General features: G+C 38.4%; 1 long non-coding RNA gene across 1 annotated transcript; it reads left to right on the plus strand.

Moving 5' to 3' along the window:
* Positions 1-4,837: 4,837 nt before the first annotated feature.
* On the plus strand, positions 4,838-10,234 carry LOC121666477. The gene is made up of 2 exons (XR_006016670.1): positions 4,838-5,551; positions 5,785-10,234. It is a non-coding gene; the product is annotated as an uncharacterized LOC121666477 (long non-coding RNA).
* Positions 10,235-17,564: the final 7,330 nt, after the last annotated feature.

Raw genomic sequence — 17,564 nt, forward strand, 5'->3', positions numbered from 1 at the left:
ATTTCTGTCTTTACTTCTTTTAGGGATACAGAAAAATAGAACAATTCTGCCCAGAATTAGATTTGATTAAGATTTTTAAGCCATAATACTTTTAATAAAGTAAGCAGAATTAACTTTAGGTATAATTCTTTACTCATTTTGATCTTTGATAGCTTTGAAACTTTTTTTCAATTTTCTTGTGTTGTTGGGTGCAATCTTTTGTCCCAGACTGGCAAGACTGACTCAAGCATCCCAAGCAGCAAACTTGAAAAAATCCCAAACAAACGATGGAACGATGTCTTTTTAATTAGTCATGTTACTTGTTGATTTTAAGACCAGAGAGCAAATTCAGAAATAAATTATTTTTAAAAATTCATTAAGTGTCTAGCACTGAGAATGTCTAGGTACCTGTTCAGCCTAATTGGGATATTAGTAATCATAATTATTCAACAGCTTTGTAAAGTTTTCACATCATTGACTACAAATGGAGTTATAATACATTCTGTACACGTGCTTCAGTGTGTTTTGGAGATTGTTGCCCTGGCATCTGAAACTAATTAGCATTCAGAAAACCTTGTATAGGTGCATATCAAGGCCTGGCTGTCTAGAAGATTATTTTGATTATATAAAAGCTTAAAATGGTAAAGAGAATTTTGTGAGTGTTTTTTGATGTATAAAGTAAGTTACTGAGGATAGTGGTGTTTTTTTGAAATAGAACACTAAATACTCTGGACATTTCTGTTGTAGGAATGCCTGATAGGAAAGATGCTAGTATATTCTTGCTCCTATGATTTGTGGGGGAGTTGGGGGTTAACAAAGTTCACCATGAGGTTAGTAGGTTATATATCTTCTGTATGTGAAGCATGTTAGCTTTCTATATTGCAGCATCTTTGGAAATGAGAAAAGGCATTCTGGGAACAAAAGTCCTTGGAAGCCAGTGAGGGAGTGGGCAGGTGACATAAGATCAGTCGTCCCTGGTACTGTAATTGAGTATCCTGACTTTTGTCTTGTTCTACCTTTTTTCAAAAAAAACCCCCTAAATAACAGAAGTTCATGCCTTACTGCTTTCATTGTATAGCATAAATGAAGGATATGCATCTTTTTATCAGAATGACAGACATGAAATATTTGTGTGAAGAATCCACCTGTCTGCCGTGATGCCTCATATTCAGTAAGAAAGGTGACTGTTAATAATTTTTTAAGTGGTAATGTTTGCATTATACCAATTTTCTCCCCAAATTTGCCAGTTAAGTAGGATATTGATTCTAGCTTCCCATTTGAAAAATTTGAGTTGGCATTAACAGTAGAAAAGATTTTTCTCAATGTTTCTTATAACAGTAATGATATTTTGCCTTTACAGCACTGTGTTAGTTCACTGATACACCATGTAATGTGGAATCTGCCTTATGGGTTCCTATGGAGTGGTAACTTCAAGTGCAGAATAAACAAGTATTGCAAGCTGGAACATGGTGGATTGAAAAGAGGATTTTCTTTAGACATTTTATTAATTTGCTAAAACTGTTCTGAAATCTTTTCAAACTTAATGCAATGTGCTAAATCAATACTAATAGCATAAACACCTAACTTTCAGTATAAGAAACTTGAGATAGAAAATGGAAATTCTGCTTTCAATAACATACTGTTTGACCACAAGGCTTTGCTAAGCATATTCCTCAATCCTGGATGTTTTATTTTTGCTGTATTATTGTTGGAGGACAGTCTTACATGAGCAGTTTTTAGATGTAAAATTAGATGGATATAATGCCCTTGGATTAATTTTCTGTAAATATTATCTGATAATCTTTGAATACTGGATGCTTGGTGGCACTTCTTGGCTCTAGAGATTTCCTACATGAAAATGTTGGTTTGATTTTTGCACATTCTCTCTGATTCTAGGAATCCATATTTTCTAGAGCTGCTCAAAAGCTCAGAAAGATGCAACTAAATTGTTTGTTCTGAAGAATCAGCTTTATCCCCATTCTCAAAATTTTTATTGTTTTTTTTTTCCATGGGGGAAGAAAAAGGTAGTCAGTGTGGACAAGCTGAAGCTTTAAAAGTATAAATACCACATAAAACCATGGAATTTTTAAGTATAAGACTCTTTATAAAGCACTGTAATATTTTTCCTGATTAGTGTATTCACTACTGCCATTGTACTTGGCCATTATTTGTAGTACAAATTCATGTCTTTATGGCTCAAAATGCTGAATTCTGAAACAGTTTGTCCTTGATTCCAGGGGCAGTTTGTTGTCTGGGAATGACATTTGCAGGTACGTCTTTCCTCACAGACTCTCATCTATAGCCACCTGCCTAAATCTGACAGTTGAGCACCAGCTGGGAGTTATGACCCGGAGAAGCATAAAAGGGCTGGAGCGAGACAAAATGATCCATCAAGTCCTGCTTGTAAGTCAGGTCTCCAAACATGCATTTTCCACTCTATAAATTAAAAATTAAAATACTAATGGGTGTTCTTTTATATTCATCCAACAATTGGTTCATTAGGTAGGTATGTACAAAGAGGCTCTGCTTGTCAATGCTGTTTGGCTCTAAAAGGAGGCAAAATCGGTAGGGGTTAGGCTGGTCGTGAAATGCCCCCACCCCTTTTACCTTCCTTCCATGTTTGTTCTGGGAGGCTGGCGGTAGGTAATACTCATCCTGCATAGAGCTGGTTTGCATTGTGAGTGTTCTGTCACTAGTCACAGCTGTCAGGTATGTCAGTCATGTAGTATTGTGGTGGTGTCAGAGACATAATCAGAGAGATTAGGTGGACACAAAGAGCTCTGAATGAGGTGGTAATTGCGTTCAGGGGGAAAAGAGAGTTAAAGAAAGAAACTTTCCTTTCTCACAAGATCCATTAAAGAGGTGACAGCTAATATATTAAAGCTGGAACAAGATAATTGTGGTAAGAATCTTTGTGTGTTCTCCCTAAAATGCAATGTGCTCACAATAAATATTCAAATGCTTATTTTGTGTTGTGAATACCAGATAACCATTTACAGTGAAATGCGACCTCTTTCAAAAAGTTTAAATTCATTGCCAAGAATGTTCTAGGAACAGTTATAAAACTCAAAAGGAATATTGGTGCTATACTGAATCACAAAAATGCCATCTTATGTAAGCTTCTTTGCAGAGATTTTCTTCAAATTGGTCTAAGTGGTGGAAAAGAAATACTGAGATGCCAGCCATGGGCTGTGCTCTTCCAGACTTTGCTCTCTTTGAGTAGTACTTGAATAGTACCTCTCCCCCTCATCTCTCTCACTTTGGTTTTTTTTTTAACAGACTACTTGAGTATCTGTTTACATTACACTTATGCTGTATTGATGCCATGCTTCAGAACTGCCACTTACCCTTAAGATCCAGGAAGAACTTCCCTTCCCTTCCCTTCCCTTCCCTTCCCTTCCCTTCCCTTCCCTTCCCTTCCCTTCCCTTCCCTTCCCTTCCCTTCCCTTCTTTTTCCTCCTTGTTTTCCTCTACCTTTTGAAGCACTGAGGGTTGCTAGAAGTGTACATACAAGGTGTGTACTGGAACTTCCTTTGGCAACAGTCTTTTAAGCACCTGGTCAGTGTGTCTTGTTTTCTGTCCCTACATTTGAGGTCAGGTCCTCTGTCCCCTCCAAATAGGCAGGGATAAATGTTTTGGCATCCTCTTCAGGGTTTGAACATTTTCCTTTGTACCTCTGGAAGCTCTTAAAAACCTCAGCTAGTGTAAGGACTAGGGAAACTGCTGATCTTTACTCCCTCCTGCTCTTGTGCAAGGGCTCACATATTACAGATTTTGGTCATTTGGTGTGGGCCAATGGATTCTGAGTCAAATAGGGAAAAAAATGTCAACAGCTTTTGGAGTATTATATATTAACAGAAGAGTTGTTATGTAGACCCTCCCAAGTTAGGAATTAATTCCATGGCTGGTTGTGACTGTGGAAAAATAAGCTTCTGTGACCAACCCCATGTTCTTTATGACCCTGGTGAACAGCTACATTGATTTCCTGGCACTGCACAGCTGCTGTTGTGTTGAATGTTTAATCTGAAATCAACAGGACTGCTGAGTATTCTTTATTATCAATGAGTATAAAATTGATAAGTAATGAGTATAAAAGCCAAAAGCAACCACTAGTGACAAAATCAGTCCCACAACAAAAAGTAATATCAAACATCATCCACTGTACTGCTTGCCACCAGAAAACATGAAAAGCAGTTTCATTTCTGTCTGTTAATTTCTTGGAATCTTGCTAGAGTTTCTGTGTTGGCTGAAGTAAAAACCCAATCTGCCAATCTTTGCTCATAGAACTTTCAGGGCCTTCGAAGATGGCTGTATACATACAGAAAGAAGAAAATACTATATTAGGCCCTATTGTGATAAATTTTCATGTCTCCCTTGCCATTCAAACCAACGTTTTTCCATTCTCTTTTGCAGCACTAAGTTCTAATAAACCTTACAATACAAAATAGGGAGAGAACAGTATGAGTCAGGACATCTTGATTCTTCATATAAATGGAAGTACTTTCACATTTCTCATGGTATTTATGGTGGTTTTTCAAGCTTTCTTTTCTTGCTGGCTGTTCTGATTGATAGTGAAGTGGGTTGAGAAGAGTCACCTCCAAAGACGGAAAGATTTGACGCATTTCCATTATAACCATCCTGCAAGAGCTTTTAGGATAGTTGAGCCACCATGTGTTGGTATAATGGATTGATCAGTTTGATTCTTTTATACAGGTAAATCACTTTGATGCAGGTTAATTCAGGCTGTGTTTACAGAGGTTATTCTGATCCCTTTTTCAGGCTCCTGTATGTGTTTTCAAAGAAACAATACCCCAAAACCTTTAGAGAATGAAAACCCATTCCTCCCTATTTACGGAGTGGTATTTTTTCTTTCAAGCTGGAAGCCTACAAAATAAGTCTTAGGTTTTCATCATAATCCTTTATGAGTTTTAAATCTACTTTATAAGTTGGCAATTTTAAATGGTTCCTGGTGAGTAGAGCCCTGGTGAGCTTCAAAACCACACACAGTTTCAATGAAGCTGTGTGAACCTGCTTCAGAATCTCTGCAAGTTTTCCAAGCTTTTATGCTCTCGTATGGTTTACAGACAAAAACCTACAGGGGTCCCATTTAAAGCCTCCTAGCAGCTAAAAGATAGGGAAAAAATGGCTTTTAAAAAACCTGAAGTACCCTCTTATGAGTGCATTAAAAGCAATTTTGTTTGCTTTCCAGTTTCAAAATGCTTCAAGCTGCCAAAGACGCGCTGTTAGAAAATGACTCATGAGTACGAGAGAGAAATAGTCTTTGAAAGTTGGTTCATAGTAAAGGATGATAGCTAGGCAAGTGGAATTTCTGTATTCAGAAAGAAATACCTTGTGTTCTCATATTGCAGGTATTTTTTTCTGTCTCAGTAATCTGTTCTTCAGTGGTTCTTCACCTTTATCTTACAGGTTTTCAGCAACAGTGTGAAAATCAGCTCAGAACTTCAGTTTGTTCCTGTAGATACCATCTATCAATGTTTGGAGACCAGGACCTCCACAGAGAGAGAAGGCAATGCCAAAGCAATGAAGGCTTGTAATTTAACCCACCTTTCAGGTAAATCATGCTGTGTCACCCTGTGGATTGTCTGACAGTCTGTACTGTAGGTTTTAGGAAATTTTAGTATTGCATTGTGGGTTTTACATTTTCATTGCAGTGTTTGGTATTCGAGTGGTTACTTGATTTATTTTCTGTATGGGAAACACTGGCCCAAAGGCAAGGTATTAAAATGTCCTCCTCATTTTGATATTGCTACAGCTTCTCACAGTTTTTTTCTCTTTCTCTTCCAGTGTAAATAAAGACAACAGTGTGGAGTAGACTTTCCAAAATTCAAGAATATTTGGAGCTTGTGTTCTGTTCTAAGCCTCTCTTGAACAAATGTACTTTCCTTTCCAAATTGTATTGCTGAGTGTTAGGGAAAGAAATTGTTTGGAAAGATTCATTTAATGAACTCTAGAGATGACTTGACAAAACAAACTTTAGTGAACTGTTTTAAGTTAATTTTCTAATGGTTTAAACAGATGTTACCTCTAAGAATCTCTGACAAAATCATGCCTTTTAAAGGCTTACCTTACATACTTCATGGTCTTGTAAATGTGGCATATTTGGTATGAATAACTATGGAGGAACTTTCCATGGTTTTAGTTTTTAATTTTAAAACTACATATCCGCCAGCCCCTTAGGTTTTTCTCTAGGGAATCAAAAAGAAGAAAGGACAATTTTGATGCACTTGGCTGTTGACAATAGCTGAAAATGAGATAAATATTACAAGAATTAAAGAACTAAAAGAATTAAATGAAACTACAGAAGTGGTAGTAAAAAGTGTCTGAGCTGTATTGTCTTTGTGACAAAACAGAAAGCAAGATGTGTGTGAACAGGATATGAATATAACCTGAGATCATGAGATAAAGATTCTTACTTGGTTTTAACTGTGAAAATATGACCATGACTCTAAAATTTACATCTGGAAATAATGCTGACTTACACACTAGCAAACCATTGCATAGTTGAGTACTAATTGAAGAGGTTTGGTATTTTTAGAAATCAAGTAAATTAAATGATGGAATGAAATTTTGAAAGGACTTGCATACCTAAAGCAACAGCTGGTGCTTAATCTCACCATTTACTTGTATAAACCATTTAATGCAGGCAAATTTTTTGATTCCCTAAAACTAATTTGCTGCCCCTTCACAACTGCATAGCTTTTTATGGGGTCAGTCAATCTATGTTAGGCAGCTGGTGTACGTTAGGAAGTTATTTCAAAGCCTCTTGCATATGCTACCTGTTTCTTGCATAGTCTCTATAGTTTGTGTACCCCTCTCCATTGTGATCACCCCTGGAGTCCTCAGAGGAATTACTGCCAAAGCTCCAGGCATCCCTGTGTGGCCTGTATGGAACTAGTCTGTTAGCATTTTCAGTACTGCTGCAAACATGAAGAGATGTTTGAGTTTAAAAAAAATCTCCACCAAACTCCAAACCAAACAAACAGGACCCTCCCCCAGAAGAACTGAGGCTTCCCAGAACTGCTATAACAATACAGAATTACTCACAAGAAGAATAATCACTGGCATCACCAGACATGAAAACAGCTATACTGCAGTATGATGCTACCCTCTTAGGAAGGGTCTAGGTGAGATTCTTCTGCACTGCTTCAGTAAGGAGGTTATCGTGGGGGTTTTTTTATGGCATGGAGTTCCTTATGAACACTTTTGTAGAAAGATTAAATTTATGTTGTGTAATTGCAAAAGCACATGTGAGTGTAGAATGAAAGGGAAATTCATATATTAACATGGAGCTTGCATTTGTAACATGAAAAATAATTTAAAACAGCTTTTTATTTTTGGTGTGGTGTAGAACGAGACAAATAGGAGAAAAACGTTGACTCATTGAAGGAAGGAAGTTAAGAGGTCTTTAAAAAAGTATTTTGGGAAGAGACTTCATATATTTTAACACTTGGCCATGCAGGATTGTTGTTGGTGGATTAAGTAGAAGATGTTAGCTTTAGCTAACAAATGAGAAATAATTTTTCTTTATTCTAGCAATGTATAGAAAATAAGCTGTCTTTTAGAAGATGAAACTGCAGTTTAATGAAGTCATGGGTAGAAATTACTGCCTGGATCTTGCTATGTTTGCAGAAGAGGTAACTGCCCCTCAGCTGCTTGTCACCGTCTTTTCTGCTGGTGATTATCGTCGTCTCAGATCTGTTCGTTGTGCATGTTGTCATTTTCTAACTTGTCTGTCAAAGTGAGTTAGGTTGAAAAGACTTTTTTTTTTAAGTTAACTTGGTTCTCTTCGAAGGCAACAGATTGTGGAACATTTGTAATAAGAGCCCCTCCAGCAGATAATCTCAAGCAGAAGGGTGATGACAGGCGGCTGGAGGTTGTAACCTCTTCTGAGCTGGAGGAGTTTCTTGAGATAAATTAGTTATTCCAAAACTTGGGTGGAAGCAAGCATATCTGCTGCAGGGGCGGGGGTCTTGTAGACACCCCTCACCCTGCAAAGCTGCTTCTGACACTTCCACAGCCAGGAGCCACCCATGCTGCTGATCTGCTCCCTTCTATAGGCATGTGACTTAGAGCAGGGTGTCAGTATTTAGAGCCTGTTCGAGTCAGAAAGACATGCTGGAGTGGAAAACAGGCCAGCTTGTGACAGTGATGCTGAGTATGAGGATGCCTTTGTCAGCTTGACTAAGGACCAGCCCACCTACAGGTGCCATTTTTTGATGAAATTGGGTTGAAATCCAGATGCTCTCAGCCCATAACTGCAACAAAACGGGGAACAGCTGCTGCAGGAGCAACAGCAGAGATTGTGAGGGTCTGTTAATGCCCTGGAGTGCACTGCAGTTCTTGAAAACCTGCTTTCTCAGGAATCCAATTCATATATGCTGAAGTGCTAACATGAAGGTTGTCCGAAGATGCTTTTGAGTTAATTTGGTAATGTGGGGGTTGCTAAAGCATTTGTTCTTTGAGATGCATGAGTTGAGGACTTATTAGTGTGGGAGGCCATACTTCCTCTCTGCAGAGGAAGACCTCCACAGTGCTCAGCCTAGTTAATGTATCTCAGGATATGAAACTTCATAAATATTGATATCTAAAGAAGGCAATTTATGGTTCCCCTTGCCAAGAATTTGCCCTACTTATTTATCTGGGTATAGGATGAGGTCCATGTTCTATGTTAATATGATAGGCCTGAGCTCTAGCAGGTCGGACTGATAAATGGTCTCTCAAATGGATCTTCCTGTTTGAAGATGAAGATATAATTGTACTCAGTCCCAAAGTCCAAGAGGTCATGTCAGAAAAAGCAGATAAAACAGCTATACATGTGGAGTTAGGTGTGTCAGACACAAACTCTGAAACAAAAAAGGCAAACTGAATATTTTAAGTGAAATCCAAGTAGAAGTGATGTGAGTGCAAGGGTGGGACTGCAATCCGAGGGCCATGAGAGGATGAGCTGGAGGAAAGGTGAAAAGTCTGTTGACCTGTTGTGGCATAGTGTCGATCCAACTGGGAGATGTAGAAGGACCTGTGGTGGAGATCGTTTTACTTGGTCTTGCCTTCTGTAGTGTTTAGGGTACAGATCTAATCTTGTAACTCCACATTCCTGAATTTCTGGCTTTATTCACCAAGAGCATCGTATTCTTACGAGGACTTCGGCCTTCCTATTGGCACTTAGAGAACATGCTGGCTGCTTAATGTAGAATTCTTGTGTCCAGATCAGTACTGCTATTTCAGCATCAAGCTTCTGTAATTGTCAGTCTCTGTAAATTGAAACTCTCAAAGCACTGAAGGGTAACACCGTGTCTATTGTAACTGACTCCCGTGATGTTTGTTTTAGAAACGACTCAAGTACTGTGTCAGTTCAAGAGTGAGTGTTAAGTTGCTGAAACTACTTACCGGAGATGAATCTGAAAGAAAGGATTTTTCTTTCTTACAACTACTGTGTCTGATCATCTCTAATTCACTTTGTTTAGAACTCTGGAAGGAAAAGTTATTTGAAAGGAAGTCTGTAGCTCAAAGTCTGTATTGAATGGTACTATCTATTACAACAGAGAAATTTATTTATTGTATTACTATAATGCTTTCTCCTTAAAAAAACCCCAAACCCTAAACTATAATAATATTTTCTTTCTGAAATTGTCCTTGCTGTGATTTACAAATCTAAACATTTTTTAACCAGAAACGTGCAATTGATCAAAAAGCTACATAAAGTATGTCTTTGCAGAACTTAAAGAGGACCATGCAGCAGAAAATATCAACACCAGCCATTAATGTAAATGGGTGTTCCTGAAGGTGCAATGGAATGTTCCTGACTAAAAGATATCTTTAATCCCCTTCTGAAATGGAATTTTGCAATGCAGCTGAGGGCCAACTGATCGTAAAGGGCTTATTATGAGGCCGAGACATTGTTGGGTCTGGATACTCTTTGAATGGCATCTCGATGTCAGCCTAGCCCCATGCTGATTTTGCTTTCTTTCTATTTCTTAGGGAATAGCTAAATGACACACATTCTTCTTCCTGCTGATGAGGTAAATTGTAAACATCCCTCTAGACTCTCAAATTCACCTGCTAGAGTGATCTGTCTCAGCTGTGGCAATGCAAAGTTTCTTTTCATGCAATTAATGGGACAATTATATCAGAATGATGAGATCATGCCTTGTGCTGAAAAGAATAGGGATCTTTCATGAACAAAGAGAGCTTTATTTACATCTTTACAAATAAAGCACCATTTTATTCAGTGAAAGTGGGTGACTGCTACAATTTGGGTAGGCACAGTTTGGCATGAAGGTGAACTCACTCTGTAGAGTGGTAGGTAGAGCTTTGGGGTGGCTGTCTCAAAACAAAATCAGCAATATTTTGGGCTTTTTTCCCTGCTTACACTGACTTGTAGACTAGTGTGCAGGGAGTTCTGGTATTCCCTAAGTAAACCTATAAATGTAGAAAACCCATCTTGGTCTTTTCAAGACTTTTCATGTAGGTAGATTTTGTGCATGTAAATTAAAGTGTAGTGGTGGACAGTTCTGTACTCTGGGGGAACTACTGTGACTACTGTGATAATTTGATCCCAAGTTATGAGCCATATTTGAAACATGGAAAGTATTCTTGATTCTTTAGACATATATTTGTACAAGAGAAACTCCATTGACATTGCTAAGAGAAATACATGAGTCTGAGATATTTTTACAATTCTTTCTTTAAGCTGCAGAGCATATTTTTTCTTTCAAAAAATCATTCAGTGAATACTAATTTTAGTCTGACTTTTGACACTGTTCTAAATGACATCTGGATTTCATATAAAATCATATGTCTAGTACAAAGCTGAGACTGCCCACTGACAAATAAATTCCTATGCTCTTTAAGAACAGACAAATCACAGCTCTACTGACTCCAAAATGGTTTTGGTTTTATTTCTGGTAGCAGATGTGATTCTGAGGCCTTTTAAAATGAATTCAGCATCTAGCCTGTGCCTGGATCATTGCAGTTAACTACCAAGTAGAGCCTATACCAGTTAATAGAAGAACTTGTGGATTGGGAGGAGCCTCTTCGATATCGCTCCAGTTTTCACTGTATGGGTGAGTGGTTTGTGGAACCAGAGAGGCCCAGAAGGTGAGAGGGTGACTTGAAGCCCCTTCCAGCAGCAGCTGGGCAGCCTCTGGCTGCGTGCCCCATGCAACTGTTCAAGTGGTCCAGGCTCTGGTGTTCCCTGCCAAGATTTCCATGCTGCTGTTGGGCTGCGGTGCCAGGAATGGGGTTGAACAGAACAATATCTTCTTTGCTCTGCTGCCTTGCCCTGAGCAGAAGGGCAGATATTTGGAGGGAGAAAGGGCTTGGAGATAACATCATGCCTGTTGGCCTGGGGAGGCTCTGGGGTCTCTGCGTGGCCTCACTGCACGGGGTGTAATTCAAGTTTTGATGTTGCTCATCTTTCATGCTTTCAGAGTAACAAACTGAGTACAGCAGAGAAATAAATAGCACTGTAAAAGCTATAAAGATTAAACAAAAAAAAACCATTAAGAAGTTAGTTCTAAGACTGGAGAGCAGGATCAGACTTTATTGTCTTAGAGTTAGCGAGGTTTGAAGTTTGGGATAGTTATGTGCTAAAAGACTGTGAATGGCATAGCCACAAATAAACCATAAGCAGGTATTTATATGCCCTTGTTTGCACAATGGTGGAAAGTCTCAAGTTTGAGGAACAAAGACATTATTTCACACATTTTCACCTTGCCAGAAAGACATAGCTTGAAGAACTGAAATTTTTCTGGAAACAACCTTAGATTGGCATAAGCTCCAGGTGTAGCTGTATTTTATCAAAATGTTGCCAGACTGTCTGACATAATGTAAGGGCACTTATATTGAGAGTATACATACACGAATAACCTGCTTGGTCTCCTTATTCTAAGGAAATTACTCCAAGTCAGCTGTTTGGCATTAACTGCCTGCATGCAAATTGTTATTGTCAGGTCAATATGAGCCAATTCCACGCCGTTTATTTTCTTGGTTAAGGACCAACTTCTTTTGCATGCACTGCTGGGAGAGAGTATACATTTTATAGAAAACAACTGAAGATGAACTGATTTATAGTAAATTTGACATCCTAGCTTAACTTGTGACAATTCGTTCATGAATTCCTACTGTTAGAGTGTGGTGTAGTGAATATGATACTAAACAACAGCAAGATGTCAATCTGCACAAGTGAGGCTAAGTTTCTACCAAGGGGAACTTCTTTCCATATGTATTGCTGATTCATCCTTTAAGCAGTTTCCATTCTATGCAATGAAGGAAAAAACTACTCTAGAAATGGTAACACAATAATAGACAATAAACAAAAGTAGAGGTTAATTTCACAGTGTAAGTTGACTCATATTTCTGCAAATGTTAATATTACATCAGAAGAATTTCCAGAGTTGCATTACTCTGCAACAGGATTTTTTTTTCAATGTTAGGATTACAATCCATCATGTCACTTAACTTTTAAAAAACCCTCTAAAACTCTAGTATATGGCATCATCGCCTATTGTGTAAATTCCTAACCTAGGAAAACTGGTTCACTTGTGAAAGTCTGTATTACATTGTGTATAAGCTGTACCATTTCTAATCAGTTGCAGAAGACTATCTTGGAACATAGTAGTTTCCCACTCCTTAGATTTGAGAGAGAAATACAGGGGGCTTTTGTGCATCTCATTAAGTTAAACACCTGAATTGAGGTATTACTTTCACAACATGACAGGGCACATCTCAGTACTTCTAACAGTCACTTGAGAGATATATGTATGACCTGTTAGGATGGTACCTATAAAGATAAAATAGAGCTTTGAAGTTAAAATTTGGAGATGTAGAAACTCTTTTTTCCTTTCACATGTTTTGAATATTTTTTCCCAGTAGTCTCTCGTTTAAAGTGATTCAGCTGACAGGGAAGAGTGCTGAAGATGGTGGCCCAAGGAGTAAACAGTGTGGTAAAGGAAAAGCATGTAAAAATCTGTAGTTTTTATGTATTTTGCACTTTTGCAACTTGTTAAACTGGTGCTAAAATAGCTGGGAAGGAGTATTTTTAATAGCTTATTTTTTATTGGCCTCTCTTCTTGGTGTCTGTATGCTATATTAGCATCTGTAGGTAACTGGCCAATAAATCAGTGGCTGAAGTATCTGAGAGAAGGAAGTATCTGAGAGAAGACACAGCAAGTTACTGGAGGAACTCCTGTTAATGAAGTCCTACAGATCTGAGCATTAGAGAACGGTTTGTCTTTTTGCAAGCGGTTTGTGATCTAGTGGTTGGAGTTTGAATGCAGGAATGAATTCTGCCACTCAGCCCTCTCTGTAGTTGTTTTCTTGTCTATAGAACAGGAATAATGCTTGTGTATGCCTGGGTTGGTGAGATTGAACTGATTAGTGACAACAAAATGCTTTGAGAGCCTTTAATGGAAGGCATTAAACAACTGCATGCTATGCAGATTTTCAATATTGAAAATATATTACAGGTGACATGCAAAAACAGTGGGAAAGTTAAAAAAAAAGTCACTGGGATTTATTTAACAAGGAAGAGCATAGAGAACAGTTCCTAAGATCCCTTTGGGAGGAGTTACCTAGAAGGGAATAATATAACACTCTTATTTGCAATATTTCTGTAAGCAATTGTGAAAACATTTTTCCAGACATGAAAAAATGCATTTGCTTAGAGCAGCAGATGAAGCAAAGCAGGCACGTGGTCAGCAGCAGGTTCCACTTGTGCTCATTCTGGACAATATAGATATCTGATTCAGTGGTCAGTGTTAGCCTGGGGTCCCTGAAGGTGATGTAGAGTTCCTATTAGGCATGAAAAACACTCAACTATGATACTATAGGACAATATATGCAATTTGACTAGTGTCCTCTGCCCGGCCTATTTGCTTCGATTTAATTGTCTTCTCTGATGGTGAAACCTTCAGATGCATTAATACAAAGGCTTCAATTTAAAAGAAGTTCAAAAGCAGAGGGGGGAAAAAAACAAGAAAGAGAAAAGGAGGAGTTGTATAAGTGGACACTGGGAACTTCTCAGAGCTCTGGAGCTTTATCTTTTGGGAGAGTTGAAGGGTGGGCAGAACCAGAACTTTATTGGAAAGGTAGGGTTCTTAAAATGAAGGCAGTTATATTTTAAAGTTTGAGCACTGACCAGATCCCTCTGTACTGTACCAGGAAAACAGTTAAAATTGTCCTTATTGCAAAAAATGAGGGATTTTTTTTGGTGCTTAAATAGAAAGAAATATTCTAAGAGGATGTGAAGAAGAAGAATGGAGTGGCTTTTAAACATATGTGGATGTGTCCAGTTATTGGGAAGGTTTTGAAAGGTAGGAAGATGGGCAGCTGAATAGGAGTTATGATATTAGTGAACATAAACCTAGGTCATAGACTGTAATACTGATTTTACCATTACAGTTAAACATAAGATGATGATGATGCTCTTCTTGATTATCAGTTCTTTTATGCATTCCTCTCATATGATATCCCTTTCTTCACGGAAGATTTTCCAACGTTTTGGAGTTTTTGAGTCACGGCTTCATTTGATGTAGTAGGTGGGCAAGACATTTTTTTTAATGAATACATTTTCTGTAGGTTTTCTGTCTGTGTAAGATCAGTCTGATCATGGTTCTACTGAAGTCTGTGGGGTTTCTGATGTGGGCCTGAAACGAGGATCTTTTCCAACAATATTTGTCAATTCTTTAATTTAAAAGTGCTTTGCAAACTAATTACTTACCTCACAACTGACATAAGCCAGTATGGTGAGACTGGTAGCTAAGAAAGTAATTCTGGAAAATGTTTTTGGAGGAAAAGGGGGTTTGGTAGTACATTAAATCAAAAAGTGTAGAATAACAAGCAGTGAATAGCTGCTCTGTGATCCAGTAGACAGAATGCCATAGAATAAACCAGGAGAATTTGGATCAGTTCCCAATTATGCCTGTTCTCACAGTACATTCTTAAGGCAAATCATATTTCTTTTATAACTTAAATTCTGTATCTATAGCATGGGAAATTAAGGCTTGTCCTCCACCACAAATCAGTCTGAGACTTGTAAAAGTTATTAAAAATATATTTGGGAAATTGTATTATAAACAAAAATCTGGTACCTTTCACGTGGCCAAGACTTTGTTTTGTGAAGCTGAAAACATACCTATTTGTAAATTGTTTGTAAATTGATGACAACAGAGTACATCCTGTAGAACAGCCAGGGTAAGACAAGAATTTGTTTCTTATTTGATGATGAAATATGGTCTAATTGCTACATACATTTTTGACTCTATAATAAGATGTAGTCCAGCCCCTCTTAACAGGGCGTGTAATTTCTCTGTTTTTTATGGTGATGTACATGGTATTAGCTTATGAGATACAATTTGATTCCAGTCCCTTTTGCTTGATTCCTTGCAGGGAGTTTTGGCATCATAGCTTTCTTGGCTAATACATCAGAAGCTGAAGGTAGACCTGGCAACCTGATCTGCACTCACTCGTGAACTTTTTTTGCTTTAGGCCTCCTTTTGGGAAAAAGAGGGCAGCGTTGCTGCTGTTGCAGTTTGGGGAGTCTTGGGGTGCTTCTGATATGCATAGTGCTCACTAAGTTTACAGTCTGACATTACATTTTATTTAGCATGAAAACCTTTTTTAGTTATGTCCATCCCAAGAAAACCAAAACATCTCTTAAGAAATGTGGGATTATGTAAAACTGAGATTGACATCTAGTGACGGGGTCTGCAGGTGTGTGGGTGGAATTGGCAGATGAACAACACGTTGCAGAATGAGCATGTGTAGGTATGTGCACCCAGGAACAACAAACGAGCTGGAGTCTGACTTCAGTGAATGACTAGAACAGGCAGAGAATTTTCTACAACAGGATAATATTATAAGTAATCTTTCTTGTGCTGCCTTCCTTACATCCTCATATACGTTTTTCCCCATCATTGCTTTCATACCTACCACCTACTTAACAAGGCATACAAGATGGACAGTGCAGTCACTGGAGTGACACAATTTCCCACCACTGTAACATGTTGGAAGTACAGCCTGGGTCCTGTGTCTGGTCAAGGGGCCCTAGATTAAGCCCATCTGCACACATCTGCTGGGGCACTGAGGTGCGTGTCAAGGCCTTGCACCTCTCTGAAGCCCAGTGCAGATTGAGGCTTCCATCCCTCTGTGACTGAAACACTAGAATTTGAATTAAGATCTTGAACCATTTTGGAAAATTTGTTTCCTAAAACATTTAACAGACCTTTTTCCTTCAAAATGGCCAAAACCATAATGGCAAGCCCATGGCATGTTTTTTTTTTTATATGTTACTGATTTTTAAAATCCTGAGCAGATTTCATTGCTTGCCATTAGTTCCATAAATTGCCTAATATAGAAATTTTGTCCCCTGGTGTACTCTGGTTAGTCTAATCAGGAAGGAGAGTGGAAACCCTTGGAATGAATGACCTTTTTAGGAATCATCCAAGAGAAATTTAAGGCTTTAATGAGAGAGAATTGTCATGTTTTTCTTTGTTATAAAGCTTCTCTCACTAGACTCTGCCATGACAATAAACCACCACCACCAAAAAAACTACCAAACCACCAAAACTGAGCCCTGCCCTACACTCCAGAGGCTAGTTTTAGTGGGGATTTTTGGAAGTTGGAATATTGAAGGTGTTTCTGTTCCTGTGCAGGGTTCCAGTAAGGCTGCAGTCTTTTTTTGGTGAAACAGCCCCAGGTTTAGAATTATGAGCAGTGCTTATCTGCCCATGGTGGACAACTGGGAGAGGAATCTGGATGACCTATAACAAACCCTACCAAATACTCTTCTGAGTAGTTTTAGGTGTTTGATTTGTAGCATGCTTTTATGTGTAGTTTAGCAAGGCTGGTTTATGACATGTGCCCATATGTTATTTAGCTGTGTTCTTACTGTGGTTTGAGTGTTTTTAATTTCTTCCTCCTTGTTCTCTCAGCGTAACAGATAATAGGAATCAGCAATACTTGAAATACACTGATCTGTGGCTTCCTGGTGGGAAACAAGATGAGTCACCAGTAACTAAAACCAATAGACTTTATGTCCCTGGATTCAAATTTGTTCTTCTCAGTATAATTGTTCAAATACTTGCTTTCCCCACTGACTTCCTCCCTAGCAGTGCAGCACATCTTGCAGACTGCCAGACTGAGAAGGAAGAAGTGATAGCTGTTACAGCATATGTAACAAGCCCAGAAAAGGGGCCCACCAGGGATGGATATGGACACTCAGACCTAAGTGCTTCACCAGACTGTGTATTTCCTACCATATCTAATAGCATGATTGAGCCAAAGTATTTATTATAGAATAGCAGAGATCCTGTCTGCCAGGTTTCCTGGGTTCTTGCATTTGGGTTCTGGACACGGCAGGGGTAAGTGGTGCTTCTATTGTTAAGCTACACCCATAGGAACACCGCACCTTGCTGTTTGCCAGTAACATTGAAGTCACTTTTACTATCAGATGAATGATAAAGTAGCAAAAAACCCCAACAAAACCCCTAACAGTCTGAATATTAACTATGCCATCACTATGTTTAGAGAGGAAGATAAAGAAAAGAATGAAAATCATACACAGA

The sequence above is a fragment of the Corvus kubaryi genome, unplaced genomic scaffold (assembly GCF_017639235.1).
Source record: "Corvus kubaryi isolate FWS band 111438036 unplaced genomic scaffold, C.kubaryi_AGA036_p1.0 132, whole genome shotgun sequence".
Classification (NCBI taxonomy): domain Eukaryota; kingdom Metazoa; phylum Chordata; class Aves; order Passeriformes; family Corvidae; genus Corvus; species Corvus kubaryi.